At 40.8% G+C, this 23,332-nt stretch overlaps 1 protein-coding gene across 3 annotated transcripts in view; it reads left to right on the forward strand.

Moving 5' to 3' along the window:
• The window catches only part of PARD3B (par-3 family cell polarity regulator beta), a 1,046,368-nt gene that overhangs the window by 40,864 nt on the left and 982,172 nt on the right, over positions 1-23,332 (forward strand). The gene's annotated exons all lie outside the window — the stretch shown is intronic.

The raw sequence follows: 23,332 nt of genomic DNA on the forward strand, positions 1-23,332 counted from the left end.
TACAACATTTTTGTCCTGATAGATTCCTGATCATGGTTAAGAACTCAGCATATGCACTAGTCTAGGGAAGTTTGGAGAAGTTTATTCCATGAGAGTGGTCATAATCTGGGAACACGTGATTGGCTCAGGTAACAGGGCAAAAAGTGTCACAGTAAACCTGCAGACTTGGGACCGTAGAAGTGCCGAGGAGTGGGCATCTGTCCCTAAGAGTGGGACCCAAGGTGGGACGGGCTGTGAGGCAGGGGTTGGCCTTTGAACTGGATCTTGTTTTAAGAGAAACTTAGGAGTAGTCCAAGTCAAATACCAGTCTAGGCAAGAGTGTGGCATTTTAGGACATGCTGGGAAAGGGGAGATGGACAGAGATCATTATCGCTGTGAGGATCATGGCTACGGGGTATTGAATAGCTTCGTCTGTGAGGCACTCACTCGTCTAGCAGCTTTATGATGAACTCATTTAATTCTCACAGCAATCTCCTGGGGTTGGTGTTAGGATAACCTTCACAGTCTGGAAAACAGACACACCAAGGCCTACCGTCCATCCCAGGGCTCCTGGGGCTCCTGTGGCCGCAGACAGCCCTGGGCAGCAGTCCTTCATGGTTTAGTCTTGGTGGTTCCTTTGTGACCAGGGATTGATGTGAGCAGAGCTGTGCTGCGACTCTGGAGGAAATGCCTTTGATGCAGCTTTCTGCTCCATTAAAGAGGAGCAAATTAGGACTTTTTAAAGAAGAAAACTGGCTCTGTTATACTTGGTCTCATAGAAATTCTTGGAAATGTTGTGACCTGAAAACTCGGAGAAGGGTGATTTAAGTTGAACTGGCTGAAGTGATTAATTGGGGCAGTTAAGTATGGAAGTGCAACGACAGACTAAACAAATGGGAATTATTACCACAAAGCTTTCTTCCAACTCTTTCGAGTCAAGGTCAAATTCACCTGGAATCAGTAACTTTTGAGATGAGCCGTGAGAATATAGCAACATCTCTTCCTCCCCTTCCATGGTAGTAGCCCCAGGGCAGGGGTGAGGGATTAGAGGGGGAAGAGGCCTCTTTCCTTGCTTTACCAAAATTGCTAAGATTACTGTACACTTTTTTCTCCGATTTTGGACTTTATCCCCATGTCCATCCACATGACAATAATTGAAATCCATGTTTTGGTTGGGGAAGTAACAAGTTAATAGTTATCAGAAAGTTCTTGACATTTATTTGTGTTTTCTTGAGGTGACTCTTCTCTAAAGTTACTTCCTTATAAGAGATATGTGTGATTTGACCTATGGAAGCTCAAAGAGAATTGTGCTCCCTCCCTTACTTGTTCATTCATTCATCCCGCGTTTACAGAAAGCCAGTCATTGACCTGGAGAGGTTCATAGTCTAGACTCTGGAGCAAAAAGCAGACATGGGAACCATTAAGTATGGTAGTGGCTGTGAAAAGCAGAGGGAGAAGAGGTAGAGCAGAATGTTCATGAGCCCCCAAGAAGGAGGGGCTAGGAGGCAGCCTTTAGTTCTGGGGAGTACTTCCTCTATTTTGCTTCATCCTCTGTCCTCTGCTCACACCCTGCCTTTCAAATCTGTGTTTCCCTCTCATCCAGAGTCAGTCTCCTGGGTGAAGCAGCAAGATGGCGGCCAGTCCCTTGCTGCCTCAATGAGGGTGCGTCTCTATTCTTCCTCATGACTCACATGCACAGAGCGATACTCAAGGCTCTACTATCATCTTCTGATACTGATGAACTTCTGCAGCCTTGTTGTGGCTTTTCTTTTCTCTGTTCTCTGTCCCTAGCCACAGAGGTATATCAAAGCATAGGGAATTTTGGAAGTATTGTATTGGAAAACATAGCAAACATAAGCAAATAACTTCACTTTGGGCAAGGGAACATTTTGCCATGCTGGCCATCACCTTGGGTCTGAAATGTAGGTTACTTCCTAGGTCTTATTTTGGTCTACCTGTTCTCTTAAAAATATACTCTTTGAGTATTGTTCACACCTGATCCTATTAATTTACAGAATGTGGTGGGATCATGGCCCCTAGGGGGAGTGAATGGGGTACCCTAAGACAGACTGTGATCTTGTCAAATCCTGTACTAACAACCTGTGTGACACACAGAATGATTTCCCTTCTGTAGAAAGGAATGGGGTAACAGAAATCACAAATTTAGGAAGCAAAAGTATCTTTTGTTAAGGTACATTTTTAAACTGCAGTACTCATCTGGAAAATAGATGACATTTCTATCAGAAGAGCTTCAGATTTAAGCAGAATAATTATTCTGCTTTGAAAAGCCTTATTTCCCTTACTAAACTTATACGATTGCATATTAGAGTTAAAATCCCTAATTCTAAAAAATGCAAGCCAATAGATATATTCTAGTATATTTTGTCAAGCCATGGACTACACAAGAAGTCCAATCTATTTTAAACTAATTAGTTTAATTAGGAGACAGGTTTGGAGACGCTGAAATTAGCCCCCCTGCTAGTTGTCTGAGCTCTGCGGTCAGCATTTGTACTCTGCTCTAATGCAGGCCTACTCCTTCTGAGGTCGTCTCATCTCCTAAATGAGGTTTGAGATGCTGAATCGTATTTACCAGTAAATCATGTCCCATTTTTCTACCTTCTTTACTTTTTATTCCACAGTTATTAAAGCCTTGCTGTGTTCTTCTTATATGTTAATAGATGCTTTATAATTACAACTAAAATGTTGAAGTTGAGTGGTTATGTGGATTTTTATTAAAACAACAAAACCCAAACCTTCTCAGTGGAGAAAGGCAAAATAGTTGGAAAAAATGAACTCTGGTGGAGAAGTATGGAAAATAGGAACTAGTTATTTGGGGAGCAGGATTAGGGAGGGCTTCTAGGTCTGATAGCCCATGTCTGGAGTGCCTACTGTCTCCCAGGTAAACTGAACTCTGTAAAGGCTTTATATGGATCCATTCATTCAATCACCACAAGAACTCTGAAATTGGTGCTATTATTATTCCCATATTAAGCATGCAACAACTGAGGCACAAAAAAAAGTGAGCTATCTTGCCCAAGTTTACACAGCTAGTAAGCTGGGGACTGGGTTTGAAATCTAGGTAGTCTGGGTGCAGCCTACAAAGGTCTTGATGGGGGAGCTGACTTGGAATTGCATTTACCTAAGCTCCAATCCCACTTGCTACTTCCCAACCCTATGATCATGGGTGAGATTATTTAAGCCATCTGAGATCACTTCCCAACTTGTAAGTGGGTATAATAAAACTTAGAGTGTAAAGATGTTGAGAGTTTCAAATAAGACAATGCGCGTAAATGGCTTTGTACTTAGAAGGAGCTCAGTGAACATGGCCTTTTCTCCTCATGGTTTTCTATCTTGAGGGAACGTAGAGGTAGCTTGTAGCCTTGACTTACCCTGAATGCCTGGTGGTATTCCCGAAATCCTTACAGCTCTGCACAAGTTGCTTAAACACATGTCCCCACACAACCAGACACTTTCTATGGTTTCTTTTTGCTCTACTCTTGGGTGATTCCAAAGAGAAGTTTATTTTCATCATTCATGTCCACCTAGTTACATTTGCTAAGTGTAAGACTGCCCTTGCTGTGGTCTGTCTATAGCACATATGTGAACACAGCCAAGTGTGCCTTCCAGGTAGGGTGAGAGAATTTTCCCTAGCACTTTTGACTTGCTTTTTTTCTTCAGGGAAGGTAAATATTTGCTTTTTATCTTTGATTTATTTCTCAGATTAGGATTTTTTTTTTTTTTTTTTTTGCCTTAACTGTTAAGAAAGAGGGTAAACAAGTGTAGAGGAAACATTCTCCTTTTCCCTGTTAGGGTTTTTGGATGAGTCTACAGATTAAACTGACAGACACGTTAAAAGGAGAAAAGCAGACGCATTTTTATTCATTTTTACGTGCACATGGGAGCACTCACAAGAGAATGAAGACCCAAAAAAGTGACCAGAGCAGAAAGTTTTTATACATTTTAAATAAAAAAAATTTTTAAAAAACCAATAAATTTATGGAGAATTGATGAGACAAACGGGTTTGGGTGAGGGGTGGTCAGTTGTGGAGAGGTGACTAGGAAGGTAAGGGATTATTTAACAAGGTTTGTTTTACAGATTTCTTTTGACTTGACTGCTCATCTCTGGTGATAGAATGTCTTCCTTTCTCTGGGTTCAGGGAGGACATCTTTTATATGGGAGTTTTATCTCCTGCTCTCAGGAATAAAAAGGAGGGCCAGCATGTCCTTTCTTGCACCTGCTATTTCCCAAGTGTCTTTATTTAACTCAGAATAATCCATATGCCAAAGTGGCGTGCTCAGAACTCCTTTCCAAGTCGGAGTGAAAATGGATTGTAGTGTCTTTTAATTTTGTTGTTGTTGTCATCATCATCGTGCTGTTGCTGTTTCTTCTTATCATTCCTGGATCCCTAAGGGTTCTAAGAGTAAGCAGTGAGCCCTCCCTCAGGGTTTCTCTTCCACAGGATGGTTAGAATACACAGATGAGTTTATGGATTTGAGCCTGTGAACCAGGCTTGGATAATGGGGAAGCTCCTCCCCACCCCATCCCCCTACTCTGTTCTCCCAGATCCCTTTGCTAGCCAAGTCCCTTCTGTACTTAATTGTGAAAGGAAGGTGTTTACGCATTTTGCAGGAAGCACTTAACAGGAGTATCTGTGTATCCATAGAGATGCCATTTGCTTCATTGAAGGCAACACAGTGCGTACTCGTGACGTGCTTCCTTCCGTGTGGTCTGAGGACCACGTGCATGAGGTGAGAATTCTGGTCCACCCCAGATACGCTGAATCACAATCATATTGTCATTATTTGTGGTTTTAAAACATTCTTTTCATGGGTTGATCAAATTTCTCTTTGATGAAAAGCAGCAGTGCAAACTTGTCCCATCATTCAACCTTGTTCAGACTGAGGCACCCACATTTCCGGGGCTAATTTTCTTCCACTGTGGCGTGTCACTACTGGTGAGGACCTGTTTGCCAAAGTTCCCAGTGAGCTCATTGATGAGCAGTGCTGGGAGAGGTTGGTAAGGGTTCCAAGCAGACCAGAAGTTAGGGGAGGTGAGGCCTGTGAAGTAAGCCAAGGCTGGCACCAAGAATATGTAGTTCATGGAATTAGATTTAAGGCAGAGGTGGTTGGTGTGTACCCAGGGGAGTTGAGTTCTGCTATCTAAGAGAGCAGACAGAGGAAACTAGAGTCAGGTAGGTAGAAGGCAGCTGCAGTAGGAGGTTCTAGTAGGAAAGGTTGAAGGTGAGGTTATAAGGCCTGACCTTGCCCGAGGGATCTTTGGAACTTAGTCTCAGGCCATTTCCTGAAGGTGGTTATTATATGACTTGCCAGTCTTGCTACTGGAAATTTGTTTGATAATTATATATTTAGACATTGAGTATAATACTTTACATGGATTAAGGGTACATATTGCTTACAAGTAAAAGGTAAAATTAAAGAATTCGTTGAGAGCCCACAAGTACAAAGAACAAGCTGACTTCTGAGAATGTGCTATTCTTACTCTAAACTTACTGCCCTGGAATATTCTAGAAAATACAAGAACACATGAGCTCATATCCCAATTTCTAGTGAAGTTGTTTCCAAACTTTGCTGTATACTGGAACCATCTGGGGAAATTTTAAAAAATAGTGTTGCCTCGTTCCCGCCCTCAGATGTTCTGATTAAATCAGTCTGGGGGATGACCTGGACACTGGGATTTTATAAGTTCTCCAGTCCCTCAGATTTAGATGAAGAAACTCAGGTCTAGAGAGATTGTGAAGTTTTCCAAGGTCACATGGTTTTAAGAGCAGAGACAGGATTAAATAAACAAAAGCCTCTCGACTCTTAGCTCAGGGTCTAGAAACCACTCCAAGCCTTATAAACAAAGGGAGTTTAAGACAGTGCATTGTCCACAGAGATGATGCAAGAGCTGAGGAGGCACGCTGGAGATGGTGAGGCAACTCAGCCGCAGGAAGCAGCTCTGGCACCCGTAGGGCTGGAGATGATGGGAGCAGATGGTGCTTCTGGATCTCAGATGCCACAGATGTCTGGGAGGAAGCTAGAACTATGGTAGGGCTGCAGGGCTGCCTGGCAGGAGCTGAGACTTATAGAGGGAGTTGGAAATGCCCCCTGAAGCAGAGGAGGAGAAGGAGAAGTAGCCTCCCTTCTTTTCTCTTGGCCCACGTACTCTAGTCTAGTACTGGCTCTAGTCTTATATCAGTACTTCCTGTTGGCCAATCCAATGAGGAAGTGTGGTTCCCTCCAGAGCGGAAGGAGGAATGGATGGACCTCAGTGCAGACCAGCAGGTGACCAGGTTTGCGGTCTTTCCAATGTGCTGAGGTCCTGGGTTTGGAGCAGATTTATTTGGATGTTTGGATGCTGCTTTCATAAAGGAGGGTCTTGTGGGAGTTTCTCCGTAAATGTAGGTAGAAGAAGGAACCTTTTTTTTTTTTTTTCCTTTGAGGAGTAATCATGTTTTTTAAGTAAACTCTGACTTAAGGTGGGTCTCAGACTCACCACCCCAAGATCAAGAGTTGCCTGGTCCACTGACTAAGCCAACCAGGCGCCCCAAGAATAATCATATTGAAACAGTTAATATCTTCCACCCATCTTCATAAGGAGTATGACTGAAAGGTTTAATAGAGCTGTGCACCTTTTCATTAATATCCTCTTTCTGCTTTACTTCAGGCCCATCTCTGTCTCCCATTCAGCATATTTACATCTTTACAGACCTTGTGTTTAAAATGTAGATAGGTTTAAAAAGACCCATTGGTAATCTTATCTGTGCTGAATCTTAAATATCTGCACCTTTGAGGACTGCTTACTTTCTAGATATGTCACCTGAAGCCTGATGATCCCATGTCTATATATGCAATGACAGATTTTGCTTTAGTATTTAATTTTAAAGCATTTTTAAAGAAGAATGGAATTCTAGTACACTGCATTTTATTTGTTCTGCCTGATGGGCCAAGCACTTGGCGCCCAGCGGAGCTAAGCCGCAGGTCCCGCTGTTCTAACGGTAGCTCCCTGTAGTGCGCAGCATTCTTTAGACTTGGATAATGTGTCTGATGTCATAAAAGGAGGGTTATTAAAATAAATATAGTATCATATTTTCATTCTAGTGGCTTTCTGATTAATTCCATCATACATGCATACCTGATGCTTTTTTAATGAATGGAGATAGCAAAGGGGCTTTAGGTAGTGATACCGAAGGGTGTTTTCGACAGCCTGCGCCCACCTGATCCTAGTAGCATCCTTTGGTGTTCCTGTAGGTCATGCTCTGAAGACCTGTGTCTGTCTCAGCCTACCTCACTGAACTGCTGGGAGAGTAATTAAACACGAAGGCGTGCCCCTGTTTTGAGAAAGAGGCTATTTAGACACTTAGAGATTAAGTGCTTTCCCCCAAGGCTACCAGCAAGGGAGCCGGAGGAGCAGGGTTAGAATTGGTTGCTCATCTGTAGCTTTTCGCTGGAATTGCCAACTACAGATCCCAGTAATGTGTTCTGACTTTCTTTTCCCTCGAATTAATGTACGGTTAATGGTAGCCGTCGTAATCAAAAAGAATGCGCAGGCCCGGGACTCATGGCCTCCATCAATCTGCGCCTCTGCGCAGCCATGAGATTGGCCAGGGAGGCCGCTCGGGATGCGGCTGTCATCCCGCAGTTAATTGGAGTGTTTTTAGTATTTGGGAGATTTTATATTTTAACATAGTATTGGAATTATTAATGGTAAATATTAGATATAATAAAGCCCGAAACCTAAAAACTTTGTACTCTTACCTAATTTTTAAAAAATCCATGTCATGAACGCTGGTGAGTATGGCATAGTCTTAGGATGGCTGGACTCCTGTTGTCTAGTCCTAACAGAGACGCTGGGTTCCACAGCATGGGACAAATTTTTTCCAAAGGATACAAGGGTGCTAGATAATGGCACAACACCAAATCCCCCAGACTGTGTTATACAATATAAATATATTATAATATGTATAATATATACTATGTTAATATATATTATAACACATTATAAAAACAGAATGAAAACATTTTGTTTCAGGAAGCTGCTGACTCTCCGTACCCTGTACAGTTGTGTGACTGTGTGCGTGACTGGGTATAATTATTATTTTTTTAAACACGAGGAGGTTCAACAACAGTGCTATAGAGGGTGTGCCAGTAAGATGGGGAAGACAGAATTTACATGAAAGAGCCAGAAAGCTCATCATAAGAGTGATGTTTATAGGATAAATCTTGTCTTTTATAGGACATAGAGAAGATAAAAAGCTGTTTTATGGTGGTTAATTCTGCTCCGATTACAGCATTATTTAAAACTGAGAGAATCTTTTAAAAATTGAATTTTCTTTTTTCCATCTACCTTAATTGCTTTATGGCATTTTTATTCATTGTAGGCAATGAATTGTCCACAGATAAATGGAAGTGTTGATAGACACTCTCACTTTGGAGTTCTTCTGTAATCGGAATGTGAAGATATTTGGATTGCTTTATGAGGACATTTAAATACAAGAAGCAGCTTTTTATGTTTCGGATTGAAAGCAAAGAAAGCCACTTCACCGGAGTCTAAATTCATTCTGTAAAGCCCTGAATTACTAAAATGGAGTTCATTCAGCTCAAACATAATCAGTCGTTTTCTCTTTTGCTCTGAGGGAGAAGAGCAGGCCCTGGGTCATCTTGGATGGTTTTTTACTTGCTCATACACGTCTCATAATCCTCTGAGGGAGGGTGTGCATGAGAATTGTTGTGGTATTGATTGAGGTGGGAGAAAACCCACGGGAATGAGTCCTGGTATCTAACCTCAGAACCCAAACCGGTTGCTTCTTCTGTTGTTTAGACTTGGCGAGTGGACGTAGGCTCTCCTGGTCATGTCAGATTTAGAATTCTTTTTTTTTTTTTTAATTTTATTTATTTATTTGAAAGAGAGAGAGAGAGAGAGAGAGATCACAAGCAGGCAGAGAGATGGGGGGAAGAAGGCAGAGAGAGCCCGATGTGGGGCTTGATCCCAGGACCCTGAGATCATGACCTGGGCTGAAGGCAGAGGCTTCACCCACTGAGCCAACCAGGTGCCCCCCAGATTTAGAATTCTTTCACACAGAACACACTAAAGAATGTGTGGGAGAGACAGGAACCCATTTGTCATATACTGAATGAGAAAAAGCTGGCCTGTAATAACGCAATGGTTTTTTAATATCGAGGATGCTGAGACTTCTGGCGTAAGCAAGTAACCTGTGTATTTAACCCGAGGACTGAATCCTAAGAACTCATCTCAGGGAAGCCCTCACCATTATTTAGAGCTGGATTTTTTGCTTTGGTTCCTACAGAAACTTTCATCTCCCAGTATTTGAAATGCAAATATCTCCATTGGGCTTTTGGTTTCTTTCATGGTTTTCAAAGTCACTGCATCATTATATTTGGTAATTTCATTTACTTTGCATAATTGTTCCTAATCTTTATTTTTAAATTAAATCTTATTGTAGAATACATCAGTAAAAGGTGCTTTTTTCATTTCCCACTTGAAATGTATCACTTAAAATGGATTCCCAAGTTTACTTTAAAAATACGTAAATTGGAAGAAAAATTCCATTCCCCCCCTGCCCATGAAGAACAGTCCCTGCAGAAAGATTTTTCTTTTCTTTCTCTTTTTTTAAAATTAGAATCATTATATTTAAAATTGGAAATCATCTAATCAGGTCTCCTTCTATGCAGAAGTCTTTAAACTCTGGTTTCCAGAGGACACAGAAGGTTGGGACATCCTGTACGTCAATCTAAAAATCCCCTGTTCCTTCAGCATCCCTCCTCAATTGTGATTTCCAGTTGGCTCGTGGCTTTGGTTTTTTCTTTCTCAAACTATTTGGGATGCCATATTAAAGAAAGCAAAAAAAACCCAAAATAAGACAAAAACCATCACAGTGATTAGATTTGAATATGGTAAGACTAGATAAGTATTGATGTAGCCTCACTATATTGCTTAGGGAAGGACTCATGCAAGTGAGACCAATGGAGGCTTTGGATTGTACTCTTTGCCCTTAAGGAGCTGCATGTACAGTGGTTGGGGTAACAACACATGTTCCTGTCGTATAATTAGGGCAGAGTATATGACAGAATCTCATTAGGACATTAGGTGAAAAAATAGGTTAAAAGTTTTAGAAGCAGAAGGAATGGGAATGTTCATAGGAAAAGAGGGGTAGAGCTGCTAAGATGGAGAACAGAAATATTGATGTGGGAATAGATATTGGAGCAGATTTGCAAGGAGGCTGGTGTGATTCATCAGTACTCAGTTTGGGGGGTAGCAGCAATGAGAAGATGGAATAAACAAAATAGGATCAAGAGGTCCTAGGTACCAAGAGGGTTCAAATGCCACTGTGTTGACTCTGAACTTGATGTTGAGGGTCCTGGGGAGTCAGTGTAGGCTTTCTAGAACTTGTGTGATTGGACGAAGGCCATATTTTTGTCCATATTAATCTGTTTTGGTTGTTGAGAATGCCCTGTCACAGGAAGAGACTAGAAGCTGGGAATCCCATTATAGCTATCACTCAGGGTTCTAGGCACTGAGTGTATGTTCCCTTGAACCATGAAGGTCCAGCTTAGGACAGATGGATCAGAATGGAAGGAATTAAAGAAAAATCAAAAGTATTGTTGGAAATAATCAGTGACAAAAAAAAAAAAAATTGAATCTCAGATGACCATGATTTTTGGTGCAGGTGTCAAGGAAAATGTTGGTGCCTTGACAGAATGGGAGTATTAGGAAGAGAATTATTATTATTATTATTATTATTATTATTAATTTTAAACTATTTGTTTCATATCTCAGAGCTGAAATATGGAAACATACTAGCTATGTGGTCTTGGGTAAATCATCTCTATATGAGATTCTTCATGGAGAAAACAGGCATGTGATCTCCTTACCCTAAGATTATGGTTGAGAACCAAATGAAATGGGAGATGGAGATAGGAACATGACAGTCAAAACAAAACAAAAAGAACTTCAAGGGTTCTACACGTGCAAGGTGGTACTACTTCTTTTTTTTTTTTTCCATTTTTTATTTTCAGCATAACAGTATTCATTATTTTTGCACCACACCCAGTGCTCCATGCAATCCGTGCCCTCTATAGTACCCACCACCTGGTACCCCGACCTCCCACCCCCTGCCCCTTCAAAACCCTCGGATTGTTTTTCAGAGTCCATAGTCTCTCATGGTTCACCTCCCCCTCCAATTTCCCCCAACTCCCTTCTCCTCTCCATCTCCCCATGTCCTCCATGCTATTTGTTATGCTCCACAAATAAGTGAAACCATATGATAATTGACTCTCTCGGCTTGACTTACTTCACTCAGCATAATCTCTTCCAGTCCCGTCCATGTTGCTACAAAAGTTGGGTATTCGTCCTTTCTGATGGAGGCATAATACTCCATAGTGTATATGGATCACATCTTCCTTATCCATTGGTCCGTTGAAGGGCATCTTGGTTCTTTCCACAGTTTGGCGACCGTGGCCATTGCTGCTATAAACATTGGGGTACAGATGGCCCTTCTTTTCACGACATCTGTATCTTTGGGGTAAATACCCAGTAGTGCAATGGCAGGGTCATAGGGAAGTTCTATTTTTAATTTCTTGAGGAATCTCCACACTGTTCTCTAAAGGAAGTGGAGTGGTAGGAAATAGGAAAGTGGGTTTGATAAGGAATATGAGGTTAAGGTGGGATTACCAAACTATCTGATAGTTTGCTTGCAGGGTGAAAGTCTCCAGGTCCATCTTCTGCCCTTTGGCTGAAATCATCTTTCTAAAAACAAATCTGGTCATTTTCTACTCAAAACGGTTTTTACTCTTGTTTCTCATTGTCCACAGCATGAAACTCTACCTGCTGCTCAGTGAGGCCTAAAGGACTATCACATACTGGCCCCCAAATACTTGGAAAAATCATTGTGAACATTATTTAAGTGCCTACTTTGTGGCAGGGATTGAGCTGAGTTCTGAAGATGGGAAGGTTAAGAGGCACGTTCTCCCCCTGTAGTGGGAGGTGCATGGCAGTAAGTCAGCAGCTATATAGGGGCTCTAGAAAGAGAAGCAGATGAACACCTAATGCACATATCCTTTCTGGGAAGAGAAGGGTAGCTAAATCCAGAGAGGGCTTCCTAGAGGAGGTGCTTGTCTTGTTTTTTTGGGGAGGGGGGTAAGAGTAGGAGTCAGGGAAAATGAAAGTGTGGTTGGAGGAGGGTGTTTTGAGGGGAGGGTGTTTTTCATTTCCTTTGAATCCTATCACCCAGTTACTGTTTCACGTAGAACTTCAGTCATGCTTAGTCTACCTTGACCATTTCTCAAATGTGGGAAAATGGAGATGAGGGAAGGGACTGAAACCAGGGCTCCTCCAGACAGGTGTACATAGGGCAACTGAATAACTTATTCAGATTAAGGTACTTTGAGGAGGGGCACCTGGGGGACTCAGTCGGTTAAGTGTCTGCCTTCCGCTCAGGTCATGATCCCAGGGTCCTGGGATTGAGCCACATGTGGGACTCCCTGCTCAGGGGGGAGTCTCTTTCTCCCTCTGCCTGCCACTCCTCCTGCTTGTGCTCTCTCTCTGTGTCAGATAAATAAATAAAGTCTTTTTTAAAAAAGCGCTTTGAGGAGTAAAAGGGGGGTGCTGTTAATAAGTATATCTGGACCACAAGTGTAAACTGGGAATAGTCTGGGAAAATCAGGATGTTCGGTTGCTCTAGGCAGCGAACTTCTTTCCACTGTGGTGACACCACCATAGCAAAGCCCCTGCTGGCTCTAAGTTAGCTTGTGAGCTTGCTTTACAGACTCTCCTAGTTGGGCTTCTCTCTGGGATGGGACCAAGACCCAGATCTGCAGGCCAGCCTCCTTAGAGACTGGGAGGGCCATGGACTGTGTGTGGAGCTGAGCCAGGTCTCCTCGCCCTGGCCAGAGAGGCAGCAGTGTTCTGTCTGGATGGGTGGTGGGGATGGGAAACCTGGTGGGCAGCAATCCCAACTGGTCCCTAGTTTCAACAGTAAAGATTGGGTCCTATGGGCTGATTGGTGGGAGATGGGGACTTTCTTTTGGGAATCAGAACCTTGGTTTCTGGTTTGCCACTGGTCAGCTACTATCCTGGGCAGTCTCTTCCTCCCCATGTCTCATTGTGACTGTGAAAAATGCTTGCAAATGGACACCTTTGCTTATGGATGCTTTCATTTATTCTTGTTGATGTGGACGCTGATGCCAGTGATCAGTCACGGAGGGTCTTTGCCCTGCTCTCTTCTAGGTATATAAATGGTGAGAGCCCGACTCTCATGGCTGAGCTGTGGAGAAAGGAGCTGGAAATAACAAGGATAAAGAGGCATTTTCAAATTATATACACGACAAAAGAGGGTTTTGTTTTAATGATAGGCAGTGAGCTTTTTTCCCTATTATTATGGTTTTCTTCAGAATTTGTAACAAATTTAATATCTCCAGTTGGGGTTCAATAACTTTAACAGAGAAAAATTGCAATTTTAATAATAAGCACAGGTTGATTGCCTACTTTGTCTTTTATATTAAAATGAATGTTGCAATTACTATGTATTAATACTCCGTAAACTATGCTTCGTTTTCATTTGGAACTAAAAAAGTATTACTTCTAAGCAGGCACACACAATTTATCCTGGTAAATAAAGTAATTCTAAGTATGCATGTATATGTTTATTATGAAGCCATCTTTCAGAATGCACCAAATGGGAAGAGAGGGAAGCTGATTGTCTTTTATTGTGGAGCTGACAGAATGTTTATTAATGGCCATGGATTTGAAATGAGCATCTTACTAAATGGAAGTCTTGGGCCAACCTCTGACCCTTTTGTCTTAAAGGTTTGAGAACAGATAATATGAAAGAATACCAGCTTTTTTCCAGATGGCTGCATGCCTGATGTTCCTTTATGTTTAGCTGTCATTCAAATATGAATGCCCAGTGATTATAAGTGTCTCTTTCTCTTTTCTGGACTGAAATGAAACCTTTTATGTGTTGTGTGTTAAAACAGATTAACTGTTTGGCTCATCAGTAGGGAAATTAGAACAATAGCTGCCAACTCAATGCTATAGTAAAAGAATGTCCTTTGGGGCTTGGGGGTTAGGTTCATAAGCAAATGGTGTATCCAAGTGTCAGGCTTGGGAAGGATGGGTGAGTTATCAAAATGATTCTCCTGAATTTTAATTTTATAACTGCATCTGGATGAGACTGGTAGTATCTTTACGAAGCATGCAGGATTTGGATAGACTCCTCAACTTTTTCTGTTTGGGCCATCGTTAATTTCTAGGAGTACCACTGTGCAAGGTGAATTAAAAATGGTATGTTCATATGTAATGATGCATTTTGTCATGAAAGCATAATGCAAAATTACTGTATAATGGTTTCCTACCTTTTAGTGTGCTAAGGTTGTCTTTTAAAAATACGTGTATTTGGTAAGATTCTCATAATGGATAATTTGAATATCATTTTTTCTACTAATGCAGCAATTTTGTGATCTGAAAAGCAAGTAAGGCGGACAATTATCATTGAGGTATGGTTGAAATATAGACCTGTCTGGGTGGCAAGAGGGAAACTGGTGACCCCTCAGTGACCCCTGCGGTAAAGGCGATGGAGGAGATGGCCAGAGGCCAGGGATCTGAGGGGTCCAACCACGGCCATTTTAGGAAGCTGGAGTACTTTTTAAAATGCTCAGTTGACTCATATTCTCAGCAGTGAGTAGAAAGGCTGGCTCTCCTTTTCCCAGGAAACCATAGCACGAGTTAAGTATGATATTTTTATGACCTAGTGGAAGAAACAAAGTATGTCTCATCCATTTGTTTAACAGGTTGTATTAAAGATGTGGGTTCTTTTGGTGATTTTTGTTCTTCATGGAAAAACACACAGGAAGACCTCCCTTGAAAATTGTTTTAATAACAATTGTTTTCTAAAACATCCAATGATGAAAATAAGATTAAATAATCAGCTATTCCACCGTTAGCATCATAGAATATTTTTGTTTTAAATATTTTTTAAAGTTTTTTTTTTTTTTTTTTTTTTTTACTTATTTGAGAAAGGGAAAGAGCAGGAGAGCACAGAGGGAAACAGAGAAGCAGACTCCCTGCTGAGCAGAGAGCCGGACATGGAACTCGATTCCAGGACCCTGAGATCATGACCTGAGCTGAAGGCAGATGCTTAACCAACTGAGCCACACAGGAGCCCCAATATTTTAAATTTTTTGTACTTTTCCATGATTTATGCCCAGTTTTTCCTTTATAACAGCTTTATGGAAATATAATTTACATACCCTTTGATTCACTCATTTATAACGTACTAGTCAGTGCCTTTTAGTAAATTCACAGAGTTGTGCATCTGTTACTACAGGCAATTTTAGAGTAATTTTTGCACCCCCCAAAAACCCACTCCTCTTAGCTGTCATCGCTAATCTTCTTGGCCACTGGCAACTCCTAGTCTACTTTCTGTCTCTAGAGGTTCGCCTGTTCTGGACATTTCATATGAATGGAAACAAAGAACCAATACGCGGTCACTTTTAAGGTCCTTCGTGTTGTAGTATGTATCGGCACTCTTTTTTATATTCTAGAATTTTTAAATTCTATTAATTTATTTTATAAAATATAAATATATTTTATAAAATATATCTTATATGTTTTATAAAATATATTTTATAGAACGTAAAATATATTCTATATTTTATTATAAAATAAAAAATATATTTTTATATTTTGTAAAAAATTTAAATTTTTTAAAATATAAATTAAAAGATAATTTATATTTTAAATATAAAAATATATTTTTTATATTATATATAATATTCTACAGTATAGATACACTACATTTTGTTTGTTTATCTATTGAGGGACATTATTTGGCTTCATTTATGTTTTGTAGTTAAATACTTAGCACAGGGAGTCATCTCATTTACCAGACAAGTCAGGAATCAGGCATGGCTTCTAACCAACAGTAATGACTTGCTAACCATGACCAGGCTACTGTAAAACTGTAGTGGTGGCATCGAAGTATTTTAGTGTGAAAATCACCTTATGGGAACCTTTCACTAAATAACTTATCAGTAGTGCCTTAACTGTTTCTTGAAATCCAAGTCTCTGTCATAAGGATCAATACGGATTATGATGATGTCACTCTATCATGTCACGAAGTTGTCCTGTAAGACTTGCCCCCTGAAACAAAGGCCAGAACTGAATAAACAAAAAGGAGTCTAAGACTAAGGAGTTAAAATAAGACTTTATGGAGTTATCCTTGTTAATACATGGGGATGAGGTCAAATGCTTGTGCTGGAAGATAGAGGTCTCCGCTCAGGTCTGTACACATTACGAAATAATTGTTTTGCTCTTTGATTCATTACCAACTTTACTTGTGCATTTCAGTAAATATAATATCTATAATAGCATCTGTCTAGCATGATGAGAAACAGAGAAGGCATAGTTCCTTTGTGTTTTGTTTTGTTTTAAGAGAGGGGGAGAAAGAGAGAGTCAGGGAGGGGCAGAGGGAGAGAGAGAATCTTAAGGAGGCTCCATGCCCAGTGTGAAGCCCAGCTTGGGGCTTGAGCTCACAACCCGGAGATCGTGACTTGAGCTGAAATCAAGAATTGGACACTTAACTGACTGAGGTACCCAGGTGCCCCGATTCTTCTTGCTCCTTTCTTCCTTTTTTTTTTTTTTTTTTTAAAGATTTATTTATTTGTTTGGGGGAGGGGAAGGGTAAAGGGAGAGGGAGAAAGGATCCCAAGAGGACTCCCTGCTAAGTGTGGAGCTAGACGAGGGGCTGGAACTCAGGGCCCTGAGATCATGACCTGAGCCGAAATCAAGAGTCAGTTACACAACCTAGTGAGCTACCTAGGCACCCCTCCAGTTCTTTAGAGTTTACCCAACATACATTCTCACAGGAATAGCTAAGAATTTAGGTGGTCTTCACTCTAAGTAGGATGTGGAAGGAACCCAGAGAGTGTGACAGTGATGACCATATGTGGAGAACTTGCTGTGTTCAGGAACACGTGTTGTGTACTGAGGCCTCAGGCAGATTTAATCCCTGCAAGCATCCATTGAGTAAGTACTCTTATTCTCATCCTACAGGTGAACCAGCAAGAGGTAAGTCATTTTGTCCAGCATCCAACATCTAACCAGTAGTGGAGCCAGTGTCTACCCAGGCTGTGGGACCCCAGGGGACCTGCTTCGGATCGCAGTGCCCCTGCACGTCACCTGTAACCCTTGGAATTCCTCACGCCCTCTTTCCTTCCCCCCCTGAATTTTATCAGTACGCTTCCTAACCAACAGTAATGTTTGTTTTTCTATTACATAGATCTGCTGGTTATTTTATTTTCTGACATACAAAAACCATGCATAATTGGAGAAAAAGTCAGAAAATATAGTATAAAGGGGAAAAAAACCAAACAAACAAACACTTGAAACCCTGCAGTGTAGATAGCCCAGAAGTAAAGTAAGTGGCCTGAGCTATGACGGTGTTGGTGAGGTGGTCTGATCAGGTGTCTTCATTCATTTTCTTCCATGATCACTGTCTTTAAGTGCAAAACTCTGAGTGTTTCTGGCAGTGACTTGGCTAGAGAAATGTCTGTTCCATAGAGTTGTGAGTCTATCTTCCAGAAAGGTCTTCCTCTGAAAATTTCCCCACGTAGTTTGCAGGTGTGCCCTTGTGATACAGGGTGCTCAGATGCTGCATCAGCCTAGAAAGGCGGGATTGGCCCCTGGTGTACCTTAGTGACACGGAAGCTTCTACGGGCAAGTTCCCTCAGACTGCCTGCCCGAGATGCCCAGAAGACAGCCTCTCTCTCTCTGCAGTTTCCAGAGGAGAGCAAAGTCTAGTCTGTCTCTGTCCTGTCCCCTACCCCTCTCCTCCCGACTGGGAATGCTCCTCTTTCTAAATCTCTCCACGAGGCCAAGCACTGAGCAGATGAGACACTGAGATGGCATCAGAGCGTTGTGGCAAGGATGGGCAGCACAGAGGAGGGGTGTGTTCAAGACAGTGGCTGACGGTTTGACTCTTGCTGCCTCCCCTGGGTGCTGGTGAGATCGCTGCCCGTGTTTGCAGAATGGTGGTGCTCGGGAATGCGGGAACAAGGAAGTTAGGAGCGGGGCGGAAAGAACCGCTTTACAGAAGACCAAGCATTATTGCCGCATATAAAGTGGTGGGAACATTTATATATTTAATCCAATTAAAAGCAGTCATTTTGTAAGATCTTTTCATCATTTTGGGGCTGAGGAAATGAAGTTTCCGAGAGTCCCGTATCTTTATACGGGATCAAATGAGGGTCTATTCCCAGGATTTGACTTGTTTTCACGTTGTCTTATGTTTTGTGATAATGAGAGCCCTGGTCAAATTGAGACTCAGAATTTGGTTTTTAAGGGAAATGAGAGACTGCGGTGCTGAGGGGCTCAGTTAGAATTCTGCAATGAAACAAAGAAATAGGATTGTATTAATTCATTCAGCAAACTTTTTGTTTTTGTTTTGTTTCTTTTTTTTGGGCAACTGATTATTTGCAGGTGCTGTGTGTGGTCCTAGATACTGTGAGCAAGGTCTGTTCTCTTGTGTGGAGCCCTCGGACTCCCGGGGTAAAGACATAGAAGCAATACAGACTGTGAGTCTTGTGATGGCTTTTTGATAGAGAGTGAATTTCATCAATAATTACTTTTAGAATTATTAAATCAGAATAAGGAATATAATATCTTTGCTTTTTACTGTCCAATAACCATTATTTCCTCCTTTTTCATTTAAAAAAAAGTTTAATGTGAAGAATTTTGCATTTTTGCCAACATTGTGTATCAGCCCACCAAGCCCCTCAAATCATCAACCATCTTTTATTCATTTTCTGTATATTTTGTTCCTACTTGTTTTCCCTTGTAGGGATGTTGAGAGTCTTGGAGCAGGGTTTCCTGGGTGGTAATGGAACCTTATTGAACATTATTTTCCAAGTAACACCTTGTATCCTTTTTACTTTGTCATTCTGGAAACAAAAAATGCATGGCACATGCCTGTTTTTTGAGTTGTTCAGCAGAAAGACAATGAAATGGTTATTTGACTTCTGTGTTCAAGGCTGAATCCTGCTGCTCGTAAAAGGTCTGCCTTTTGCTGGCTTTAGAGGATTAGAGGTTTGTTTGCCTGGTGGAAAAGCCTGTGGAGCATTCATTGCAAAAACAAAACAAAACAAAAAACAACAAAAAAGCCAAAAAACAAAAACACCTCAGCACGTAGAAAAACACAGAACACCCTCCAAATAATCTTTCAAGTAAGCGAAGCTTAGCAAGAAATATAATTGCAGAGAACATTTATATTTGTGGTTTATATTTATATGTGTGTAAAGGCGGCAATTTCAGGCTTTTAAGGAATTAAGCTGGCTGGAGAATTGGGTATGGGAAATTAACCTGCTTAATTCATTGGCTTGATTTTTGTGATGCGCGTGATCTGTGATGAGGACACTAGTCCATGCTACTGTGTGATGCCTCCACAATTCATTGCTGAGAAGGAAATAATTTTTCCCATGGGGTAGGGGCTGATGCAGGTTTTTTCTGGTAGCTCTCTGAACCAGTGATGCTTAGAGGATAAATAAGAGGTTCGCATGAATAAGTTCTCACTAATAAATGCAGCCCTTTAAAAGTCTTCAGGTGTGGATGTTTTTATATTTGTTGCTAGGAGTTCCCCTGAAAATGCTTTTTTCCCCACTTATCTTCTCCAGCCAAGGCATTGGAAACTGTGATGTACGAGTGATTTTAGCCCTAGAATGTGGAGAAAAGCTCGGTGTCTGCATAGGATTCTACTGCTGACATGCGGGAATGTGGTTTGCAAACTCATTTCCGTTCTTGAACGGCTCTGAGCAGGGGAACAGGTGATATTGACCCTCTGCTCCCCTGAGTATGCAGTCCTCCCTGGGCCAGTGCTCGGTGAGCTGCAACTAGGACTCATCTCTTTCCTTCGTTTGTGTCACTGTCTGGAGGAGAGCCTGGCACGTTGCAGGCATTTGGCCATAGTTTGAATGGACGCGTGGAAGTGTTCGAAACTAGCCTTTTCCAGGGTGCGCTTTATACAGCGTTGGTATTATGAGATCTTTGGAAAATAATTTTATGGACAAATAAGTAGGGAAATGTTAGTCTCTGGTAGAGTCACTGAAGGTTTGAATATGTTTTTGTGGCAAAGAAATCGTTTTACCTTTGTTTAATCCAGTGTATAAAATCATATGAGGCAGTGTCTTGCTATCACAGCACATGTGTTAGGGTCCTGCAGAATTACTGTTATGTGTAAGAGTCTTTGGGAGATAGAGCTACAGATGAATAGTTTTCCTAGAGTATTTGACATTTACCAGTGAAGACTACCAAATAAAAAATTAAGTTCAGACCTTGGCCTCCTGCTTTTGTTTGCTATTAGTTCCTTTACTTCTACTTTTGGAAACCTCAACTCTCATCTCTCCCCTGATGATTCAGACTTTACGTTTTCTATTCTTACTTATTTCCTGGGTTAATCTTCTGTTGGTGCCTTAAGACAAACTTTTTCTCGGGGCACCTGGGTGGCTCAGTGGGGTCAACGTCCAGCTCTTGATTTTGGCTCAGGTCATGATCTCAGGGTCATGGGATCAAGCCCTGCATTGGGCTCCGTGCTCGGCGGGGAGCCTGTTGGAGAGTCTCCCCCACCCCCTGTCCTCTTCGAGCTCTCCTTCTTCCTCTCAGAGCAGTAAATACATAAATGAGTAAATAAACTCCTTGAAAACAAAACAAACTTTTTCCTGTAAGAATAACACATGTTCAAGTTGGATAATGAAAAAGATATAGGTACATAAAACATACTGTTCTGACAATCTTACAATCTCACTCTAAGAGATAATACATATGTATGTGTCTGTGTGTGTGTGTTCTGTGGAGCCAGACTGCCTGGCTTCCAAGCCCGGCTCTTCTTACTTGCTGTGTAACTTGGGGCAAGTTGCTTAGCCTCTTGTCTCAATCCCCTCATCTCTAATTTGGGGACAATGATAATGCCCATATAATGGGGTTGTTATGAGGAATAAATAAATTAATATTTATAAAATGCTTGGAACAGTACCTGGCACATATAATTTATATGAGAGGTAAATTAGAGAAAACTGTTCATGCAGGTGTACGTGTGTCCGCACAATAGTGCACATCACAGATTACTAACACAGTACACCACTGTGGGGTATTCAGGTTGCTAGATATTTCAGTGATGAACAGCTCTGCCGTGAACACGTGTCCCTCAGATTTTCTGAATAGCTGTCCTTATTTCCTTGGATTAAGTCCTTAAACTGGACTACTGAATCGGTAGATGTGCATGTTGGTAAAAGTTTGGTACAGACTTTCTACAGAATTTAGTAAGATATTTAATCAATACCAATCACAACCATGCTTGAGAATGCCGTCTTTTTTCATTTTTGTTAATGTGGAGGGGTAAACATTTTCTCTGCTTAACAGTCCTGGGGCAGGGGTGGTCTGTGTTTGACTGGCTCAGTCAGTAGAATGTGTGATTGTTGACCTTGGGGTTGTGGGTTCAAGCTCCACATTGGGCATAGAGATTATTTAGAAAAAAAACAAAAAACAAAAAAACAACTACTTTGATTTAAAAACCAGTACTAATGAAGTTAATTTCTGTTGTATGTGTTTCCCCTTTGGTTGTTGCTATTTATAGTTTGAAAGAAAAAAAATAGGCAATAGATAGTTTTTTCTTTGGTTTTTGGGAGAACCAAATACAGACCCTTCCTGTATTTAAGGATTTTAATCCCTTATCATTTTCCGTAAATATCCCCTGCATCCCTTCCCTCCTTTTCCCTGAAGCTCTTTTTCCTGTTTCTTCCATTGCTTTATTCCTTTACCTGAATTTAGACTTTTATAGCTCTTTCGCTTTGTAGTTCTAGTATAACGTGAGTGAACATTTGCAAAATACCGTCGTTAAAACTATCCATAATATCTTAAAAAAAAAAAAGGCACACAGAGTATGGAGAATATGGTATATACATTGAAGAAGGGAACAGGACAATTTTTAAGTGAAATCTGTCTATAGAGGAATTATCTGTGAGTTTCCTGTTTTGTCCTAGAACTGAGTGATGAGTTTGCAGTTTTTGAAAGTAATATCTCAGGGACATCTGGGTGGCTTAGTTGGTTAAACCTCTGCCTTTGGCTCATATAAGGCACTGCCTTTGGCTCAGATCATGATCCCAGGGTCCTGGCATCGAGTCCCACATGGGCTCCTTATTCAGCGGGGAGCCTGCTTCTCTCTCGGCCTCTGTCTGACCCTCTGCCTGCTCGCGCTCTCTCTCTCACCCTGGCAAATAAATAAATACATAAAATCTTTAAAAGTAATATCTCATTCATAATTCATGCTTTTGCGATGTTGACCAGTACTTTATAAGTCTCTACCATTAAAAAAAAATGATTTACTTACTTGAGAAAGACAGCATGAGACAGAGTGAGTGTGAGTGTGGGAGGAGGTGGGTGGAGGGCAGAGAGAAAGAGAATCTCAAGCTGACTCCCAGCTCAGTGTGGAGCCCGATGTAGGACTTAGTCCCATGATACCGATATCATGACCTGAGCCCAAATCAAGAGTTGGCCACTTAACCCACTGAGCTACCCATGTGCCCTGAGTCTCTAAAATTTTATTTGCTAAATGAGTTACAGGGCATGTGAGACTTATAATATTAAGTGATTGTTTTATATAGACTTACTGAGCTAGATAGTTGAATCTTTTTGTCCACCTGTTTAGTTTAAAATAAGATTTTTTTTAATATGTCTGTTAATAATGAACTTGAAGTTTTTGTTTTTCCCCCTATTGGATAAGAATGGAGTGGAGAGATTTCTTTCAAAGACTGATCTTTAAGCACATTTCCTGGATATAGACCTTAAGACCTTTATTTTATAATAATGGAAGTAAAATATTTGATGCATTGAATCATCTCATGCATATAACCTCGTTTTCTACTCCATTTATTTGATAATTGTTTCATCATTTCAAATTCAATTTGTAATAGCAATGAACACTCTTTAATATTTTTCTAATAAGGATTAGTTGGAGAGGTTAATATGGTCAGAAATTTAAAGAAGCTCAGAGTCATCTTAATGAGTGTCAGGTAATTAACCTACATGAATAGATTAAAGAAATCAAGCAGGCACGCTGATGGGTTTTCCTTTCAAGTTCAAATTTAGAACATCATCTGTGCAGTGGTTAGGTCTTACACATTAGATGGTGATTGCTATATTGTTTTTTAATATATAAAAAACTTAATAGTGAAACATTATTAGAATTCCTCATCAAATTTGATTAATTGAAGAATGATTATGATATGTGATATGAATTTTGAATTCTTATGTGTGAGTGATATTTTTTTAATAAATAGTCTTCTCCAA

The sequence above is a fragment of the Mustela putorius genome, unplaced genomic scaffold, assembly GCF_011764305.1.
Source record: "Mustela putorius furo isolate JIRA1106 unplaced genomic scaffold, ASM1176430v1.1 tig00000275_pilon_pilon_pilon, whole genome shotgun sequence".
Classification (NCBI taxonomy): domain Eukaryota; kingdom Metazoa; phylum Chordata; class Mammalia; order Carnivora; family Mustelidae; genus Mustela; species Mustela putorius.